Source organism: Myotis yumanensis, unplaced genomic scaffold, assembly GCF_028538775.1.
Source record: "Myotis yumanensis isolate MYYU_CA2020_CCGP unplaced genomic scaffold, mMyoYum1.0.hap1 SCAF_2, whole genome shotgun sequence".
Classification (NCBI taxonomy): Eukaryota; Metazoa; Chordata; class Mammalia; order Chiroptera; family Vespertilionidae; genus Myotis; species Myotis yumanensis.
This window is the reverse complement of record NW_027223753.1, coordinates 25,440,110-25,460,030: the sequence shown is the minus strand read 5'-3', so window position 1 is coordinate 25,460,030 and position 19,921 is coordinate 25,440,110. Positions and strand designations below refer to the sequence as shown.

Here is a 19,921-nt window from a genome sequence, read left to right as displayed (position 1 = left end):
TCAAATTATTGTGTGTTTTCTCTCTCCTGATTGGAACACACACAGTTAGTCAGCGAAGGAGCTGGGATTCCTGAAACTCGTGGTGATGAGAAGTGAGCCTGTCCTGTCTCCTTTCCTTCTTTCTGCTCCCCCATCACCGCTGGTTGGTTGGGGTATGTACACCTGACCTCTACCTGTTCTGAGCATCGTCTTTCTCCCTGGAGTGAAGGGTTGGTGCTCAGAGAGACGGACTCTGCCTGGAGCTCCTGAAGTGGGAGACCGGGCAGGGTCAGAGGCGCGGTAGGGCGGAGCCTTGGACCGGGGCGCCGACACCATCCGAGGAAGGAGGTAGTTCGAAGAGGGAGGAAAATGGGGCAAAACAGCTGAGCAGGTGAGATGGAGATACCAGCCTCGGTGATGTCCTCACTCTAAGAGGGTTCTGGAACATTCTCCCGAATAAAAACAATAACATTTATTTGCCAGCCAGCATTTGTGTGTGCTGGCAAAGAAACCTTTTCATATGTGACCTCACGTCACTGTCAGTAAGCTGTGGCTGTGCTCCGCCTCTCCACAGATGGCCTCGTGTCACCTCCCTAACAATCCTGTGACAGATGCTAGTCTCACTCCCTGTGAGACTGAGGACAGAGGCCCAGGGAGTGACCTGCCCTCCGTGGTCTGACAGCAGGATGGTGGCAGAACTGGACGCGGATCCATGCGGTTTCACCCAGAGCCCTACAGCTCATCTCTACCTAGTTACTGTGGAATCGTTAGAAACAATAACAACAAACACACAAAAACCCCAAAACACCTTTTCTATTCACGACGTTCTGTGATGTCTGATCCTTGGCACTAGGCGACCGTGACTGGAATAGAAGTTTCACAAAGGATTTTGTTTTCCCCTCTGGGTTCATCTTGCTTGACTATGGTACCAGTGACAACATCTGCTTTGTAGCTTTATAGATTCTTTTTCAAAGCGTGTACTTGAAGCGTGACTGACTATTTGATTTTGGGGCTGAGTGAATATGTTCTCTTTCTCTGATAACACACATCTCTTGGGCACATGGCGACAGAACTGTCCGGATTGCTTAATTCATCCGAGCAGCCCATGTCCCCCGCTTAGCTTCTTGCCAGCTCTTCGCATCCCCTTTTGGAGACACTATTTGAACAGGGTTTTTACACTTTATACATAATTTATTTACTAATTCAGGTGCTCATCCAGCAATGAGCATTTACTGAGTGCCTGTTCTTTCCTAGACATTGTGCGGCAGCCGGAGAGCGCAAATGACAGTGAACTTGCTTCGAGGGGCTCACAGGGCTGGGCGTGGAGAGGAAGGTGGGAAAGAAGGTCACTGATGACCCACAGCATCCCAAGTGCTATCGCAGAGGTCAGCACAGTGGTGACAGGACCCCGGAAGAGCAGATAGGACCCGGAAGAGCAGCATGTGCATCAGACTGGGGGCCCAACAAGGCTTCCAAATGAGTTAACTGTGGTGCTGAAAAGCAGATGGGTGTTGGCTACCTGGAGAATAGGTGGGGAGGTGAGGAGCATTTGAAGCAGAGACAATAGCAAGTATCAAAGCCAGGAGGGAGGTTAGGAGACCTGCAGGAGAGCCTGGTGTAGCAAAAACATGGGGTGAGTGGGATGTGGGCAGAATGACCATCAGATCACACTCCGGGAGCTCCAGGGGGCAGACTGAGAAGGAGCCTTGCTGACAAGGGAAGGAACTGGCTGGAAGGGCTGAGGCTGGGGCGTGTTGCCGCCAGGCGGATTTCTTATGGTGGCGGTGTGGTGAGCCGGGTGGAGTGGCAATTGTGACTGTCAGGAAATCCAGGGGGAGGCAGTGGCTCTGACTCAGGAGAACAGTGGCCGTGGGGAGGGAGGAGAGAAAACAGATCTGAGAGCCATTTGGCTGAACTTGATGATGGCGTAGAGAGAGCAGTGGTCGGCCAACTCATTAGTCAACAGAGCCAAATATCAACAGTACAACGATTGAAATTTCTTTTGAGAGCCACACTTTTTAAACTTAAACTATATAGGTAGGTACATTGTTATTAACTTAATTAGGGTACTTCTAAGCTGGCCTTTGCTAAAAACGTCCTTAATCTGATTGAGGTACGTTTGCTGAGGTCGACCCCTTCCAACTCTCCCATCCACACTCGTCTTGTATACTTGTTTCGTCTATCTCCTTTTGTTCATCCTCTCTATATGTCCAAACCATCTCAACATACCTAAAAAAATGTTTCATTTTATAATAATAAAGCCACCATCACAAAATAATTAAAATTCTTAAATTGATGACAAAAATACCTGTAGGATTTGCAGCTGGTTGGAAAAATACAGGTAACTTTATGCTTCAAGTAGGTACTTTTGTCACCTGTGCGATTTGCAGACGCAACTAGCACTAACCACTGCACATGCTGACTGACTGGCTCACTCAACTCCTGCATGAATCACGCAGCCCGCCTGGCCTGTGCCGCGTCTCCTGTCGCCCAACCGACCGACAACCCCCACTTCTTCAAAATGGACTCGCCCAGGCCGAAAACGGACTTCTGCGCATGGGCCATGAAGTTTCAATCGCACTGTATGTGCGCGCCCGCACGTGGTATTTTGTGGGAGAGCCACACTCAAGGGGCCAAAGAGCCACATGTGGCTCCCGAGCCGCGGTTTGCCGACCACTGACGTAGAGCATTGGGTGAGGGAGAAGAAGGCATCCTTCGCTCTTAGGTCAGTGGCTTGTGGTGCTGGCACCGTGTATGGAGACGGTGATGGAGGTGGAGGGGCAGGCACGGGGACTGGGCCCGGATGGAGAGCTGAGTTCCGATTTGAACATGCTGCAGTAGATGCGCCTGACGGACACTTAGAAGAATGCTGGGCATTTGGTGTTAGAATGCCAGAGGGCGGGAAGAACCAGAGAGACCATACTCAGACAGCATCTACAGCTGCCCTGGGCGAGATGGGATGGTGGTGTAAGGACAACTCTTTTGCTTCTCTCAGACATCCTGGATCTTTGAAGTTTTTTACTTGAAAAATTCCCCTGTCTGTTTTTGGGGTGCATAGTCAAATCATAATATTGGTGCACCCAGTACCCCCGGTTTCCTGGAGAGTGTATCTCCTCACCCATTGGGATGCAGCGTGTTGGAGCTGATGTGGAGGAGCCTGCTGCCTCGCAGTTCATTGATACATTCCTTGCATTTGGCACCCGCCGTCCTCTGGCCATCCCCGAGTCAATGGGATTCTAATATTCCTTCCCCTGATCCAACCAAAGCTCTTTGTAAATTGGACTCAGCAGGAATAAGTCCAGTGACCTCATAAATAGTGGAAATGATTGCAAATCAGAATTCATATATGTTCCAAACTCGGTGGGTATCCTTCTCCCCCACAAAGGAAGCAATCATCGCTTTCAAATTTCTGTTTGCCCTTTCACTCAGCTACGTTGGAAGAAAATATATAGATTTTTGCCATACAAGCCTAAAAGGCCCACTTCCTCCACGCTGAAAAAATGAAAGTCCTATATCTGGCCCCGTTTGGTTGGATGGTCCCACGTGGGGAAGCACCAGAGATGTGAGCCTGGCTGGGGGCTCATGGAAAGGGTCTTCCATGGGCATCATAGAAAAAATGTCACACTCAAAGGGACTATTTTAAAAAATAGTGGCAGACAGTCAGAGAAAGATAAATATCACATGATCTCACTCATTTATGGAATGTAATAAACAACATACACTGATGAACAAAAACAGATCCAGAGACAGAGAAGCATCGATCAGACCATCAAACCTCAGAGGGAAGGTAGGGGAGTGTAGGGGTAAGGGGGAGAGATCAACCAAAGGGCTTATATGCAAGCATATAGTCCTAACCAATGGACACAGACAACAGGGGGGTGAGGGCATGAGTGGGGAGGATGGGGGGTAATGTGGGGATAAGGACACATATGTAATAACTTAATCAATAAAAAAATTTAAAAAAAATGGTGGCAGAGCAGGCCAATGCACCCTCCACATCTGTGTTTTCCCTCCTTCATGGCACACTGTTTCCCTGGCGCAGAAGGGGAGCCCGTGACTCATTTTGGCCAAGGGAACACGGGCAGAGTGATCATGCCCCTCCCAGGAGACCCTCCGCATTCTCTTTCTTTTTTCTGGTTTTGCAGTGATCAAGTGGAGGGCTCCGAGTCCCTAAAAGGTAAGGGAGCTACGGGGAGTTTGAGCCCCTGAATGATGGCATGGAGTGGAGTCCCACCCACTGACCTGCACTGAATTATGACGAATAGGAAAGAGCGCTTTCTTGTGTTTAAGCAGTGAGATGTGGGGGTTCTGATGCAGAAATCAGGTTATCCTTTCTGATACCTGTTTCTTCTCTGAGTACCGTCTCAGGAGCCCTGCTTAGATTTGTATGGAAAAGCCTTCTTCTCCCCTACCCTGTTCTTCCCCTGGCCTCCCCCTGCGTTTTCCTACAGAGAGATAGATGGACCCCACAACTCCTGGCTGTGATATAAAAAAGCACCTAACTAGAGTGAGGGCCAGGGGTTGCTTGGAGGAGAGCCCGGAGAGTCTCAGATTCTCATCCTGCCTGTCACTTTCACTAGCTGATAAATCACTTAATTTTGTCTAATCTCAGTTTCCTCACTTGTGAAATGGGTGTGAATGAAGGGTTGCTGTGAGGACTTAAGATAACGTGTCCAAAGGCGCTTTAGAAATTGTAAAGCTCAAGATGCCTGTGGTTGATGATCAGGATCAGTCGAGCAGGAGGATGTTAAAACTTCCCTGAAGGATGCCTGCCCTCCCGCTGTTCTCTCACCTTTCCTCTGCATTTGTGGGTGTTCACATTCTTTTGGTGGGAGCCCCAACCGTATCAGGTTGCATTGCTGGAAATAGTTTTTTGATAGTATTGATAGAAAGTTAAGGTTAATTTTGCTTACTCTCAATGCTGTTTTTCCCCCCCTGTCCTTTGAGTTGTTGGTAGATTTATGGAGGGAGAATTCATAGCAGAGTTAATAAGTCAATTAAATTTCATTTAGCTTAGGAAAAACCTCCCTTCTGAAACTGCCCAAGAAACGAAACTACATCTACTCACAGAAATTGCAGCGCTTTTCTCTGCATAAACAATTTCTTTTGGTGTTTTATTGTTTTTGTGTCCTAAAAGGACAGAGAGATTCACCAGTCTTGGAGTTTCCATAATTTAAGAGCAAGCATTTGCTTTTTCTAATTCGTCCTAATGAGCCCACATTTTTTCTTTATCAGGCCCATTTTCTCTGGCAAAAGGTCATCACAGGCAATCATCCATGTCTGCTGGGTATAAATTGCTTTCATAACAATTTTCATTTGCCTTGGAAAATGCACCAGGCTGGAAACATGGCCACTTTGTATCGATGACAGCGCGCATCACACTTCCCCCACTTACGCTGGAATATCAACCTTCCGAAAAATAAAAAGCCATGGGCTTAGGAATGTGAGCTGAGGAGGGGACTGTCAGGGCTCCTTCCTGCCTGAAGGGCCTTTGCTCTCAGGCCCTGCTTTCCAGACCTGCAGGACTGTCTTGCTTCCTCTCTGTGGCTCACCCAGGCTCTAGATCCCATCATTACTCCCCCCCCCACCCCCCCCCCCCCCCGTCGCCCCACCCTCCTTGCCTAGGCCTTGGGCATCGATTCCTCTTTCCTGTTGCCCCATGGCTGCAGGCTGGTCAGGCCTCCTCCCAGCCACAGTCTCAGCTCTTGCACAACCTGGGCCGAGCCCAGGGACCCTGTGGTAGCCAGAGAATGGGAGGAGCTCATTAAACATTTAGTATTTTATCTCCAAAAGCTCAAGTGTGTATTCTGTTGATGAATTCACTCCTTCACTCGACAAAGATTATTGAGCACCTACTCTGTGCCAGGCGCTGGGCACACAGATCAGGTTCCTGCCCACAGAGCGCTTAGGGTCCACGGGTGGAGACGGACAACTGTACATCACATCGGCACGGGGCTCGGGTCAAGACAGACACAACATTCTCACGGAGAGGCTAGACCAGCACTGTCTCCAAGGCATATAATGTGGGCCACTAATGTAATTTTTATTTTTAAAGTTATACAGAATGGCTTTCCTTTTCTTCTTGTGGTACCTGAGTTCCAAGAATTTTAACACATGGAATAGATTCATGTACCTACACTACAGGCTGCAGAACCTCCCAAAGCTCCCCTAGGCTCTCCCTTCGTTGTCACCCTCCCTCCCACGCCCCCCCCCCCCCACACACATATACACACACACACACACACACACACACACCCCCCACACACACACCTATTGGTTGTGGCAGCTACTTATCTATTCTCCATAGTTTGGTCTTTTTACGAATGTCAAGTAAATCGAATACATAGAATCATAGTTTGTAACCCTTCGTGATTATCTTCTTTCACTCAGCTTAACAGTGGTTCTCAACCTTCTGGCCCTTTAAATACAGTTCCTCATGTTGTGGTGAGACCCAACCATAAAATTATTTTCGTTGCTACTTCATAATTGTAATGTTGCTACTGTTATGAATCGTAATGTAAATATCTGGTATGCAGGATGGTCTTAGGCGACCCCTGTGAAAGGGTCGTTCGACCACCAAAGGGGTCTCGACCCACAGGTTGAGAACCGTTGGCTTAATGTCTTTAAGATTCATCCATACTGCTGGGTTTATCAATAGTTCTTTCCTTTTTTATTGTGAGCAGCCTTCCATGGTGTGAACTGACCACAGTTTGTCTGTTCACCCTCTGAAGGACGTTAGAGTTGTGTCCAGCTTCTGGCTATTGTAGGTGCTGCCTTAGTCGGTTTGGGCTGCTCTAACAAACACCATAGACTGGGCGGCTTAACAACAACAGAAATGCATCTCTCACAGTCCTGGGGGCTAGAAGTCTGGGATCAGGGTGCCAGGATGGTAGGGTTCTGCCGAGAGCCCTTCTCCGAGTTGCAGACTGCCGACCTCTCTCTAGATCCTCACATGGCAGCAGGAAGGCGAGAGAGCTCGTGGGGTCCTTTCTATAAAGGCACTAATCCCAGTTATGAGGGCTCCATTCTCATGATCTAATTACCCCCACAAGACCCCACCTCCAAGTCCATCACATTGAGGATTAGATGTCAACATAGGAACTTTGGGGGGACATAAACATTCCGTTTATACAGCTGCTCTGAACATTTATACACAGGCTTTTGTGTAAACATAAATTTTCACTTTTCTAGGGTAAACATCCAGGGCGCAGGGTTGCTGGGCTTACGTGGCGAGTGTATGTTTAACTTCATCAGAAATGGCCCACCCTTTTCCCAGAGTGGCTGTACTATTTTGCATTTCCAGCAGCAATGTATGAGAGTTCCAGTTGCCCCTCGTCCTCGCCAGCTCTTGGCATTGTCAATATTTTTTATTTTGGCCATTCTAACAGGTGTGGAGTGGTATCTACTGTGGTTTCAATTTGCATTTCCCTAATGACCAGTGATGCTGAACATCTTTTCATATGCTTATTTGACCTCCTTGTACCCTCTTGGGTGGAGTGTCTGCTCTAGCCCTTTGGCTGTTTCTTATTAATGCATTTCATAATTCTTTATATTCTGGCTACCAACCCTATGTCAGATAGGTGGTTTGAAAATATTTCTTCTCAATCTGTAGCTTGCCTCTTAATTCTCTTGTTAGTATCTTTGGCAGAACAAATTTTTTTAATTTTTATGAAGTCCAATGTATGAACTTTTTTATGGGTTGTGTTTTTGGTGCCATTTCTAAGAGCTCTATGTATTTTAATTTTTTTCTAATGTCCATTTAAAAAAAGTAAAAGCAAACAGGCAAGAAATGAATTCTAATAATGTATTTTATTGAACCCCAATACTTCCAAAACACGATACATGTAATTGCTCTAAAAGTTAAGGAGGTATTTTTCATCCTTTCGTTGTGTTTACTCTTCAAAATCAATTGTGCATTTCACACTCACAAACCAGCTCACTTCCGACTATCCAAGTGCTCAAGTGCTCAATGGCCACGTGTGGCTGGCGGCTGCTGTGTTGAGAGCGCAGAGCTTGATCACGTGAGACATTTCCAAAGGTGATGATGGGCAGCTTTTGAACCCCTCACCCACTCTGAAGGTACAAAATGGAGGAATTCAAGATTCAGAGAAGATCTGGGGGAGGATCTCTTCAGAGAAGGCTGTGCTGTGAGCTTCACTCTGTCCCCGGGAGGGGTGAGACCTGCTGCCTTTCATTTCTAAACCAGACGATGGGGCCACAGGGAGAGGCGGGTTTGGGGAGAGGAGCTGTGGAAAGGGGTGGTGGTGTGCTGCGAGCCCCGAGGGGAAGGCTGTGGGATACCGGCTTCTTGCCTCATGTCTTGAGAAAGGTCTTTCCTGGGTCACTTGAGAGCTTAATACACATGCCCTCTAGTTTGAGGGACAGAGTTCCCTGGTGTTTGGTTTCCGCCAGTGATGGTGAACCTATGACACACATGCGAACTCATTTTTTTTGGTTGATTTTTCTTTGTTAAATGGCATTTAAATATATAAAATAAATATAAAAAATATAAGTCTTTGTTTTACTCTGGTTGCAAATATAAAAAAATTTCTATATGTGACACGGCACCAGAGTTAAGTTAGGGTTTTTCAAAATGCTGACACGCCGAGCTCAAAAGGTTCGCCATCACTGGTTTACACCCAAGACACCCAAAGGTCAAGAGAGTGCCTGAGGCAGCTGGGCAGCCTGGTAGAAGCTGCTGCATTCGGAGGCCCTGCCCTCCCATCTGTTGGGATAAGGAATGTTTCCGGAGAATGTGGGAGAGGGAAGAAGCCAGCGAGAGATCCTCTCCAGCTGGGCCACCTCGCCATCGGGCCTCAGCAGAGAGCCGCTAGAGCTGTCGCCCCAGCCCCGGGACCTCTCCTTGGATGGTATGCAGAGAGGAGGTAAGGGGAGCCAGAAAGTTCTCTTTGGACTGGTGCATGGAGATGTTGCTGTTCCTGAACTGAGCAGGTGTTTGCAGTGGACTTCTTCCCTTTCTCTTGCGGGTTTTCTGCAGCCCTGCTCTCTCTCGGGTGCAGTCCTCTTGACCATGGGAAATGTGTCTCCGCTGAGGCATCTCTCTATGCAGAAACCACCGGGTGCTGTCAGGGTGGGTGCAGGAGGAGAGAGGCACCGAAAGCCAGGCCCTGTGGCCTGGCATCACACACACCTAGTTCAAAGCTTGGCTCTTCCACGTATGGTTGTGGGATCTGGGGCAAGTTACTTAATCTCTGCTACCCTCAGTTTCCTCATCAGTAGAATGGGATACTCATTTCTTTCCCCTTCGGTGGGAATTCATTGAGATAACGCATGAGAAGTCTTACCACAGGATGTGGCATAGTTGCTGAGGGTTTTATCCCCTTTGCCCTTCATTCTTGCCCTCTGCAGAAGGGAGGGACTCTAGTGCATTTGGTTCTCTTTCATATAGGGCTCTGTGACGCACTACCCTTTAATACTGCTTCATCAAGGCCTGACCCCTCCAGGCAGTCCTCCATGACTGCCCCAGCGCCAGAGGTGAGGTCTTTTGCTCCTTTCCCTGACCTCCTGTTAGTGACCCTCTCTTGGTTCTGAGTGTACAGGGCCTTGTATGGTTTGCAGAGACTCTCTCCAGCCGCCCTTTCCAGGAACTGCTCCTCTCCACCCTTGTGTCCATCATGGGAGCTATGTTGGTAGACTGTAATTCTATTCCCTGGACACCGTTGTTGTCCCAGGGGTTCTGAAATGAGCCATAGACGTCCCTAGGGATTTTGGACCCAGAACGAGGAATGACAGGTTTCTCTCTCTGGGGGCAGCCAAGGCCATCACATCTCAAGCACTGAAACTATTGGCAGCCCTGCCACGGGCGCCGCTGCATGGAAGGAGAACGCCAGGCCTCCAGGAGCTGTCACAGAAGAGAGGGAGAGAGGAGCATTGGAGAGAGGGCTGGCGGCTTTCAGGTTCTTGGTTCTGGTTATTCCTTAGGTTCTGTGAGACACGCTAACATCCTCATAACCAGCTCTCTCCTCGCTGAAGCTAGTGTGAGTAGGATCTGTCACTCACAGTGCAAAGGGCTCTGAGCAGTGGAAGTGTGCTTTTGTTCCACGTGGCCACTCTGCCTTCCAGGGGCTGTGAGCCTCCCGGGGCAGAGACCATGCCCCTCACTCTGCGTCTGCCCACAGTGCCCGGAATAGCGCCTGGCTCTGCAGCTGCTCCAGCAGATGTGCCGCTGACAACGAGGCTAAATCACAGATTCTGCTCATGGAAGTTTTCTATATATTCCATGTATGATGTCATACGACCACTTTAAATCAATGCTCACAATTCTGGTGTAAATGTGCTAAACATCCTTGTGGCAAGGACTGGGGGGCCCTTTTGGAAAAAAGCTCCTGGAAGGTGTTTTGTAGAGTCTCAGGTGGATGGGTGTTGCTAGGAGAAGTCACTGTACTTGCCACCACCCCACCCCACCCCACCCCACCCCACCCCACCCCAGGCTGCCTGCTCCCCCTTCCCTTCCCCTGCTCCACAAGCAGCCAATTTAAAAACGCACACATGGGGGACACTGAGGTTACAGCGGGCCTCTCTGTGGCTGTAGATGAGCAGAGGGTTTGATTCTTTTGCAAGGCTCTTTGCACACATTATTCCATCTGACTCCTAAGGGGTAACATCCGTGAGGACAGAAATTTGCTTTTGTATTTCATACACCATCTAGCCCGAGCTGGCCTTTTCAGTAAACACTTTGCACCCAGATTCTGTCAATGATATTTGTTACATGGCATCATGAGCCTGGGCCTGAGGTATTTCTCCTGCGCTCCCTCATTTAGCACAGGGACCCTGTGACTCAGGGCCTGCGATTCCTATTTTGCAGATAAGCAAGCAGACACAGAGAGGTCAAGCAACCTGTGCCACGCCACACAGCCAGCTCGTCAGCGGTTGAGCTGGCATTTGTCAACATGTCGAGTTCTATTTCTACCATAACATGTGGGATAAAAACATGATGGAGGAGCCTCATGAGTGAGCTGTTCTTCCAAAAAGAAGAAAGTGACAAACGATCCCCTCAAACTGGGGAAAAATTAGTCTCAAGTGGGGTTTCTGTCCTTGATTCTGCAGCATGAGCAGGGCTAGGACTTGGGAGAGATGAATGGACACGCACCTCAATGCAAGATTTAAGGGGATGACACAATACTCAGTCTTCAAGAGAAATAGTATTTTAATACAGTGTTTTTTTAGAAGTCAAAATTAATGAAAAAAAATCTGTGATTAACAACAATATCAGCATTTCAGTGAAAGGCAGGTCCTTTTGATAGGGCCAGGATTAGGGTGAGGTGAATGACCCGAACTGTGCAAGTTCAAGGCTGGACCTTGACAGGGATGGAAGACATTGCTATGGGTCCACCAAAGGCCGTTTGTCCTCCTCCTCAGAGACGACTACAGTCCCATTCTCCTCGAAGTTAAGCGTGGCCATGTGACCAGGTTCTGGCCAATGAGATGTCAGTGGAATTGACGTGAGCCATTTCAGACCCGGCCATGAAAAACTCCAACATTTGATCTCCATGCTCTTTCCCTCTCCCAGCTCGATACAGTTGAGCAGGGTGACCTCAGAAGCCAAGGATCAAATCTGACAGAGCCACCGGAAAAAAAAAAAAAGCCTGGAAAGTGGGGCCACTGTGGAGAAGAGCAGCCACTGGGAAGATCAAGACTTGAAGGGAATAAAATAAAACTTATACTATGCATATATTATATTTAAAAAACAAGTACCTTGAATCCATTAAGGTCTGGAGGGGTTGCATGCTCCAGCAGCTAGTATAGGGTGTCCCAAAATTCATGCAAGATTTGAATTTTGCGTGAGCATTAACAACAACAACAAAAAATAAAAGCCTAATTTTACTTGGTTTATTGAATCAGATTCTAATATCTGTTGCCCTTTGATTTCAATCCCTTCAATTTGATAAGCATTATGATGGCCCAGGAGCAGGGACAATGAAGACCAATGAAGACCACGGCTTTGTGTATGTGCCCGCAAAGCCATGGAGGCCATTTACCCGATGTGCTATTCCATACATAACCCTATACTGTATACTGCTGGGGTCCAACCCCAGCAGGTCCAGGGGTCCCCAAAGGTGTGGACGGAGTCGGCGAAGAAGGAATGACATGGAGACAGCGTTCAGTTGATCAGCATAGCAAGGTTCTCCCGCCAGCAGCCTAGCCAGGATCTCTAGCTAGGACCTCCAGCCAAGTTCTGTTCAGGTTCTCCAGGTTCTCCAGCCAGGTTCAGTCGCCAGGTTCTGTAGCAAGGTTCTCCGGCCAGGTTCTATCCAGGTTCTTCAGCCAGGTTCAGTCACCAGGTTCTAGTCAGGTTCTCTTGCCATGTTCTGTCTAGGTTCTCCAGCCAAGTTCTGTAGCCAGGTTCTGTCTAGGATCTTTTGCCATGTTCTCTCCCTAGGTTCTCTCTCTAGGTTCTGTCTCTAGGTTCTGTCTCTAGGTTCTGTCTCTCCAAGTTCTGTGTCCAGGTTCTGTGTCTAGGTTCTGTCTCTAGGTTCTGTTGCCAGGTTCTGTGTATGATCTCCAGCCAAGTCCTGTCTCTAGGTTCCGTCTCTCCAAGTTCTGTGTCCAGGTTCTGTGTCTAGGTTCTGTTGCCAGGTTCTGTGTAGGATCTCCAGCCAAGTCTTGTCTCTAGGTTCTGTCTTTAGGTTCTGACTCTAGGTTCTGTCTAGGATCTCCAGCCAAGTCCTGTCTCTAGGTTCTGTATAGGATCTCCAGCCAAGTCCTGTCTCTAGGTTCTGTATAGGATCTCCAGCCAAGTCCTGTCTCTAGGTTCTGTATAGGATCTCCAGCCAAGTCCTGTCTCTAGAGTCCAACCCGAGCATGTCCAGTGGTTCCCAAGGTGTGGATGGAGTCGGCGAAGAAGGAATGACACGGAGGTAGCATTCAGTTGATCAGCATAGTTGGGTTCTCTAGCCAGGATCTCCAGCCAAGTTCTATCCAGGTACTCCTGCCATGTTGTCTAGGTTCTCCAGCCAAGTTCTGTAGCCAGGTTCTGTCCAGGATCTTTTGCCATGTTCTCTCCCTAGGTCCTCCCTCTAGGTTCTGTCTCTAGGTTCTGTCCAAGTTCTCTTGCTAGGTTCTGTTTCTAGGTTCTCTCTCTAGGTTCTGTTTAGGATCTTCAGCCAAGTCCTATCTCTAGGTTCTGTGTCTAGGTTCTGTGTAGGATCTCCAGCCAAGTCCTGTCTCTAGGTTCTTCAGCCAGGTTCTCTTGCTAGGTTTTGTCTGTAGGTTCTGTCTCTAGGTTCTCTCTCTAGTTGTCTCGTTACATCTGTATTTATACCAGTTGATTTTAATCCTATCAATTTCTATTCCAAAGGTTAGGGCATTTCTTATCTCCATTCCAGGGAGTAAAGATTATATAGCTTAAGCGTGATTGTTTGTAGTTAAAGTGATTAACTACCCGCCTGGCACTTAGTTAAGGGGTTTTATTCCCTCCCTAACTTCAGGGGAAAATCCCCACCTGGGGAAACAACCTTTCTCGGAGAGGTGACCTTGGTTAAAACACATAGCGCCAAGAAGGGGAGCAAACATATTAAGAACAGTATGCCATATACGCCAGATCCCTTGAAACATATGCTGTGCAAATGTTTCTTCTCTGCAGCGAATTGTGTCAAGCAGCAAGGATGGACCGGCTCCCGGCAGTATACTTTATGAATCAATAAAAAATTTACAATTTTTAATTATAAACCTGTGTTTTCTATCAAAATTACTTCTTGTGTGAATTTTGGGACACCCTATATTATTCCCTTAACTAATACAGAATTTGGCACCAGACGTGGGATGCTGCTATTGCAAAAGCCTAACGTATGTGACTTTGCCTTGGCGGGCAGGGGGCAGGCAGCCTGGGAACTGATCGAGGAGGCAGGGGGCATGAAGCCTGGAAACTGATCGTGGAGGCAGGGGGCATGCAGCCTGGAAACTGATCGTGAAGGCAGGGGGCATGCAGCCTGGAAACTGATCGAGGAGGCAGGGGGCATGCAGCCTGGAAACTGATCGTGGAGGCAGGGGGCATGCAGCCTGGAAACTGATCGTGGAGGCTGGAAATACGGAAACCCACGGTGCACAGGGGCAAACCCTTTGGTTCAACGGTCCCCTGGGATAACTTGGAAGGGAGACCACGGGTCTACTTAGCCTGTTGCTCCAGGGAACACAAGTGGAAGGAGTCAAAGCGGTAATGTGCTGGGTTTTACTCTCTGCTCTTGACAGTGTGTTACAAGAAAGAGATGAGCTCAGGAGAGATTTGGCCGATCAGCCTTAGTACAGCTCCCAAGTCCCTGAACTTGCACCAGAAGAAAGCAGCTGCCCAAGTTGCACCGCCTTCCAGGAGCGAGTGCCCTCCTACACCCACTTCCGCGGTGGCCACGGAAGATAATGGGCGCACCTGTGAGAACGCGGAGTTAGGAGCCACACGAAATAATGAATGTGGGAGATCCTCCCAGAGAACAAAGTCAGCACCTACTAATAATTAGGGAAACTTCCCCGCTGCGATGGCGGGCACACCTCTCCTTACTCCTTTAAATTCAGGTAAAAGATGTCGTGTCTCAGCCTCCCTCCTCTTACCTCTCACTGGGTGTGTGTCCCCTGATGCCGGGAGTGCTGCTGGGGAGTATGGCCCGATTAGCATTTCACATCCCACTAGCAACAACGTAATCGTTTCTGGAACACAGTATACACCAGCAGCTTTTGCATGCTTCTATTCTTTAGCTCAGCGACGTTCAAGATTTTTAAGCGGTGCGCTACAAGGAATTTTAAAACATGCAGACCTGACTTTTTAGTCAGGGGCACTGACCTCTTTTCCCTTAGACTGTCAAATAAGACAATGACAACAGCCAACACAACAATAGCTGTCCTATGTGAATGAATAAAAATATACTTTTTTTTTTTTTTTTTGGTCAGATGGGCAAAACATATATTTTTCGATGTGGAGCAGAATTTTGGTAATTGGTTTATGTGTGCCATGAAATGAAAAAGGTTGAAAATTGCTGCTTTAGCCCAATAATTCCATGTCTAAGGCCCTAGTCCAAGGAAATCATCTTGTAAGTAGATAAAGATTTAAATACAGATCGGTCGCTCCGCTGGGCGGGGAGGGGCGGGCGGCGCGGTGCCGCGTAGGCCCCGGGCCCGGCGCCGCCCTAGGCGTGTAGGCCCCGGCCCGGCGCCGCCCTAGGCGTGTACGCTCTGGCCCCGCGCCGCCCTAGGCGTGTAGGCCCTGGCCCGGCGCCGCCCTAGGCGTGTTCGCTCTGGCCCGGCGCCGCCCTAGGCGTATATACTCTGGCCCGCTCGCTCCCGAGCATCACTCAGATTCAGAAGCTGCTGGCTAGCGGGAGGGCGCACCGGTGTAGCTTTGGGACCTGTAGTCCAATCCAATAGGCCCGCCTGCCGAGAGTGCTTCCGGGGGCAGGGGGCGGGGCTGCCGGAAGTGGCCGGACGCCGTTGTTGAAGCGGCTGACAGGAAGGAGAAACCGGAGCTCCGGCGGCGCCGTGGCTCGGCGGTGGGGACGACCAGACCCCGGACGACTGTCAACCTCCGGACGCGGCAGACGCCAGGCGCAGCGGCTGCACAGCGGCGGGGCCGGGCACCCGCTCGCCCTTCGGTCTCATCATGTCGCGGGGCTCCATCGAGATTCCCCTCCGGGACACTGACGAGGTCATTGAACTTGACTTCGATCAGTTACTGGAGGGAGATGAAGTTATCAGTATTTTGAAGCAGGAACACACACAACTGCACATATGGATTGCTTTGGCGCTGGAATACTACAAGCAAGGAAAAACAGAAGAGTTTGTGAAGTTGTTGGAAGCAGCACGTATAGATGGCAATTTGGACTATAGAGACCATGAAAAAGACCAGATGACTTGCTTGGATACATTGGCAGCCTACTATGTACAACAGGCTCGGCAGGAAAAGAATAAGGACAATAAGAAAGATCTTATTACACAGGCAACCCTGTTGTATACAATGGCTGATAAAATTATTATGTATGGTCAGAACCATTTATTGGGAAGAGCCTGCTTCTGCCTGCTTGAAGGTGACAAAATGGATCAGGCTGATGCACAGTTTCATTTTGTACTCAACCAGTCTCCAAATAATATTCCAGCCCTCCTTGGTAAAGCTTGCATTTCCTTTAACAAGAAGGATTACAGGGGAGCTCTTGCTTACTATAAGAAAGCATTGCGTACTAACCCAGGATGTCCAGCGGAAGTTCGTTTAGGAATGGGCCATTGCTTTGTGAAACTTAACAAACTGGAGAAAGCTCGTCTTGCATTCAGCAGAGCCCTGGAACTTAATTCCAAATGTGTGGGAGCATTGGTTGGACTGGCTGTTCTAGAGCTCAACAATGAAGAGGCTGATTCCATAAAAAATGGTGTCCAGCTTCTTTCCAGAGCTTATACCATCGATCCTAGCAACCCTATGGTATTGAACCACTTGGCAAATCACTTTTTCTTCAAAAAGGATTACAGTAAAGTCCAGCACTTGGCCCTCCATGCATTCCATAACACAGAAGTGGAGGCTATGCAAGCAGAAAGTTTCTACCAGCTGGCTAGATCATTCCATGTTCAGGAAGATTATGACCAAGCTTTCCAGTACTACTATCAAGCCACACAGTTTGCCTCATCCTCTTTTGTGCTGCCGTTTTTTGGTTTGGGACAAATGTATATTTATCGAGGTGACAAAGAAAATGCATCTCAGTGCTTTGAGAAAGTTTTGAAAGCTTATCCTAATAATTACGAAACTATGAAAATTCTTGGCTCCCTGTATGCTGCCTCAGAAGATCAAGAAAAACGAGACATTGCCAAGGGCCATTTGAAGAAGGTCACAGAGCAGTATCCTGATGATGTTGAAGCTTGGATTGAACTGGCACAAATCTTAGAACAGACTGATATCCAGGGTGCCCTCTCAGCCTATGGAACAGCAACACGGATCCTTCAGGAAAAAGTACAGGCCGATGTCCCCCCAGAGATTCTAAATAATGTGGGTGCCCTCCATTTTAGACATGGAAATCTAGGGGAGGCAAAGAAATATTTTTTGGCATCACTGGATTGGGCAAAGGCTGAAGCTGAGCATGATGAACATTATTATAATGCCATTTCTGTCACAACATCCTACAATTTAGCTAGGCTGTATGAGGCAATGTGTGAATTCCATGACGCAGAAAAACTATATAAGAACATCTTACAGGAACATCCTAACTATGTTGATTGCTATCTGCGCCTGGGAGCCATGGCTCGAGACAAAGGAAACTTTTATGAGGCTTCAGATTGGTTTAAGGAAGCGCTTCAGATTAATCAGGACCATCCAGATGCTTGGTCTTTGATTGGTAATCTTCATTTGGCGAAACAAGAATGGAGTCCAGGCCAGAAGAAATTTGAGAGGATATTAAAACAACCGTCTACACAGAGTGACACGTACTCTATGCTGGCCCTGGGCAACATCTGGCTCCAAACTTTGCATCAGCCCACCCGAGATAGAGAAAAAGAAAAGCGGCATCAAGATCGTGCTCTGGCCATCTACAAGCAAGTACTCAGAAGTGAGGCAAAGAATCTGTATGCGGCTAATGGAATAGGAGCTGTTCTGGCCCACAAAGGATATTTCCGTGAAGCTCGTGATGTATTTGCCCAAGTAAGAGAAGCAACAGCAGATATCAGTGATGTGTGGCTGAACCTAGCACACATCTATGTGGAACAGAAGCAATATATCAGTGCTGTCCAGATGTATGAAAATTGCCTCAGAAAGTTCTATAAGCACCAGAACACTGAAGTTATGCTCTATTTGGCCCGGGCCCTCTTCAAGTGTGGCAGGTTGCAGGAATGCAAACAGACTTTGCTGAAGGCTAGACATGTGGCACCCAGTGATACAGTTCTTATGTTTAATGTGGCCTTGGTCCTACAGAGGTTAGCTACCTCTGTTTTGAAAGACGAGAAGAGTAATCTAAAGGAAGTACTTAATGCTGTGAAAGAACTGGAGCTTGCACATAGATACTTCAGTTACTTGAGTAAAGTGGGAGATAAAATGAGAGTCAATTTGGCCCTTGCTGCCACAGAAGCCAGGCAGTGCTCTGACTTACTGAGCCAGGCCCAATACCATGTAGCCCGGGCACGCAAACAAGACGAAGAAGAGAGGGAATTGCGGGCCAAACAAGAGCAAGAAAAAGAATTGTTAAGGCAGAAACTTCTTAAAGAACAGGAAGAAAAACGACTGAGAGAGAAGGAAGAGCAAAAGAAACTTTTAGAACAGCGGGCCCAGTATGTTGAGAAGACCAAAAACATCCTTATGTTTACTGGAGAGACTAAAGCAGCAAAAGAAAAGAAAAGAGGCAGTGGTGGTGGACAGCGTTCTAAGAAGGGAGAGTTTGATGAATTTGTCAATGATGATACCGATGAAGACCTGCCAGTATCCAAAAAGAAGAAGAGAAGAAAGGGAAGTGGTAGTGAGCAAGAAGGCAAAGAAGAGGAGGGTGGAGAGAGAAAGAAGAAAAAGAGGAGAAGACCTACAAAGGGAGAAGAAGGATCTGATGATGAAGAGACAGGAAATGGCCCCAAACCGAAAAAGCGCCGCCCACCAAGAGCAGAGAAGAAGAAGGCGCCCAAGCCAGAACGTCTGCCTCCTTCAATGAAAGGAAAAATACAATCCAAAGCCATAATATCATCAAGTGATGATTCTTCGGATGAGGATAAACTGAAGATTGCTGATGAAGGACATTCCCGCAACAGCAAGAGCGACTCGGACGAGGGTGAGCCGCGGAAGGATCGAGCCTCTTCCGAGAGCGATTCAGATGAGAACCAGAACAGGTCTGGCAGTGAGGCGGGCAGTCCCCGAGGGCCTCGAAGACAGCGGTCGGATGAGGATTCAGACAGCGACCAGCCCATCCAGGAAGAGGAGGCCCTCGGGGTCCGAACAGTCGGACAATGAGTCTCTGCAGTCTGGGAGGAGCCCCGGCTCGGAGGTGGACTCTCGGCCGGCTTCCCCGAGTGCTGAGTCAGAGCGAGATTCGGAGAGAGGATCTGATAACGAGGGTTCTGGCCAAGGTTCCGGAAACGAGTCAGAACCAGAGGGATCCAACAATGAGGCCTCGGATCGGGGCTCAGAACATGGGTCAGATGATAGCGACTAGGTTTTATTTCATAAATAAGCATCTCTGGAGGAAACTTTTTAAATATATGAAGCTGTGATAAAAGTATTTCAAATGTTTAGTCAAACAGTTATGAAATTTTTCCTAAGGCAATATTTTTTATCCGTTTGTATATTGCTAAGCCCAAGCGACATTTCCTGTGCTAGAGCCCAATATTTGACTCTCTTGTGCAAGTGAAGAATGTGACTATTCTTCATGATGGTACAGTCCCACCTATCATATCTGAAAACTGCAATAAAGATAAACCCGATGCTAAACCATTCCTACAAGGTTTGACTGAAACTGGCAGTCTCATGCTCTTTGTGTTAAGCAGCATCCAGTTTTGACTTTTGCAATCTTTTACCAAGTGGTGCAAGAAACTTGGTATTAATGTCTTTGTTCCATTTTAATCTTAGATTAAGAATATTTTTATTTTCTGGAGGAAGAGGTACCTACTGTATAATTGCACCAAAGTACAAATGAAAGGAAGGTTTTCTCCAGTAGTGTAATACTGTAGTGATGTAGATAAAAATCACAAACTTATATATAATTTGTTAGGTTGAGTAAGATGTGGAAAATGTGTTTTTGTTAGTAGAATGCAGAGCTACCTAAGCTGCATAATAAAATTCTTTACAAACTTAAAAAAAAAAAAGATTTAAATACAAAGAATCTAACGCTGTGCTTTTTAAATGATAAAAAATTGGAGACTAGCCCAGCCGGTGGGTTCAGAGGTTGGGTGTCAACCTGTGAACCAAGAGGTTCCCGGTTTAATTTTCAGAAGGGGCACATGCCTAGGTTGCAGGCTCAACCCGCAGTGGGGGGCGATCTACAGT

General features: G+C 47.9%; 1 pseudogene; it reads left to right on the top strand.

Annotated features, from left to right (window-relative positions):
• Positions 1-15,583: 15,583 nt before the first annotated feature.
• On the top strand, positions 15,584-19,720 carry LOC139003197 (RNA polymerase-associated protein CTR9 homolog pseudogene; annotated as a pseudogene).
• Positions 19,721-19,921: the final 201 nt, after the last annotated feature.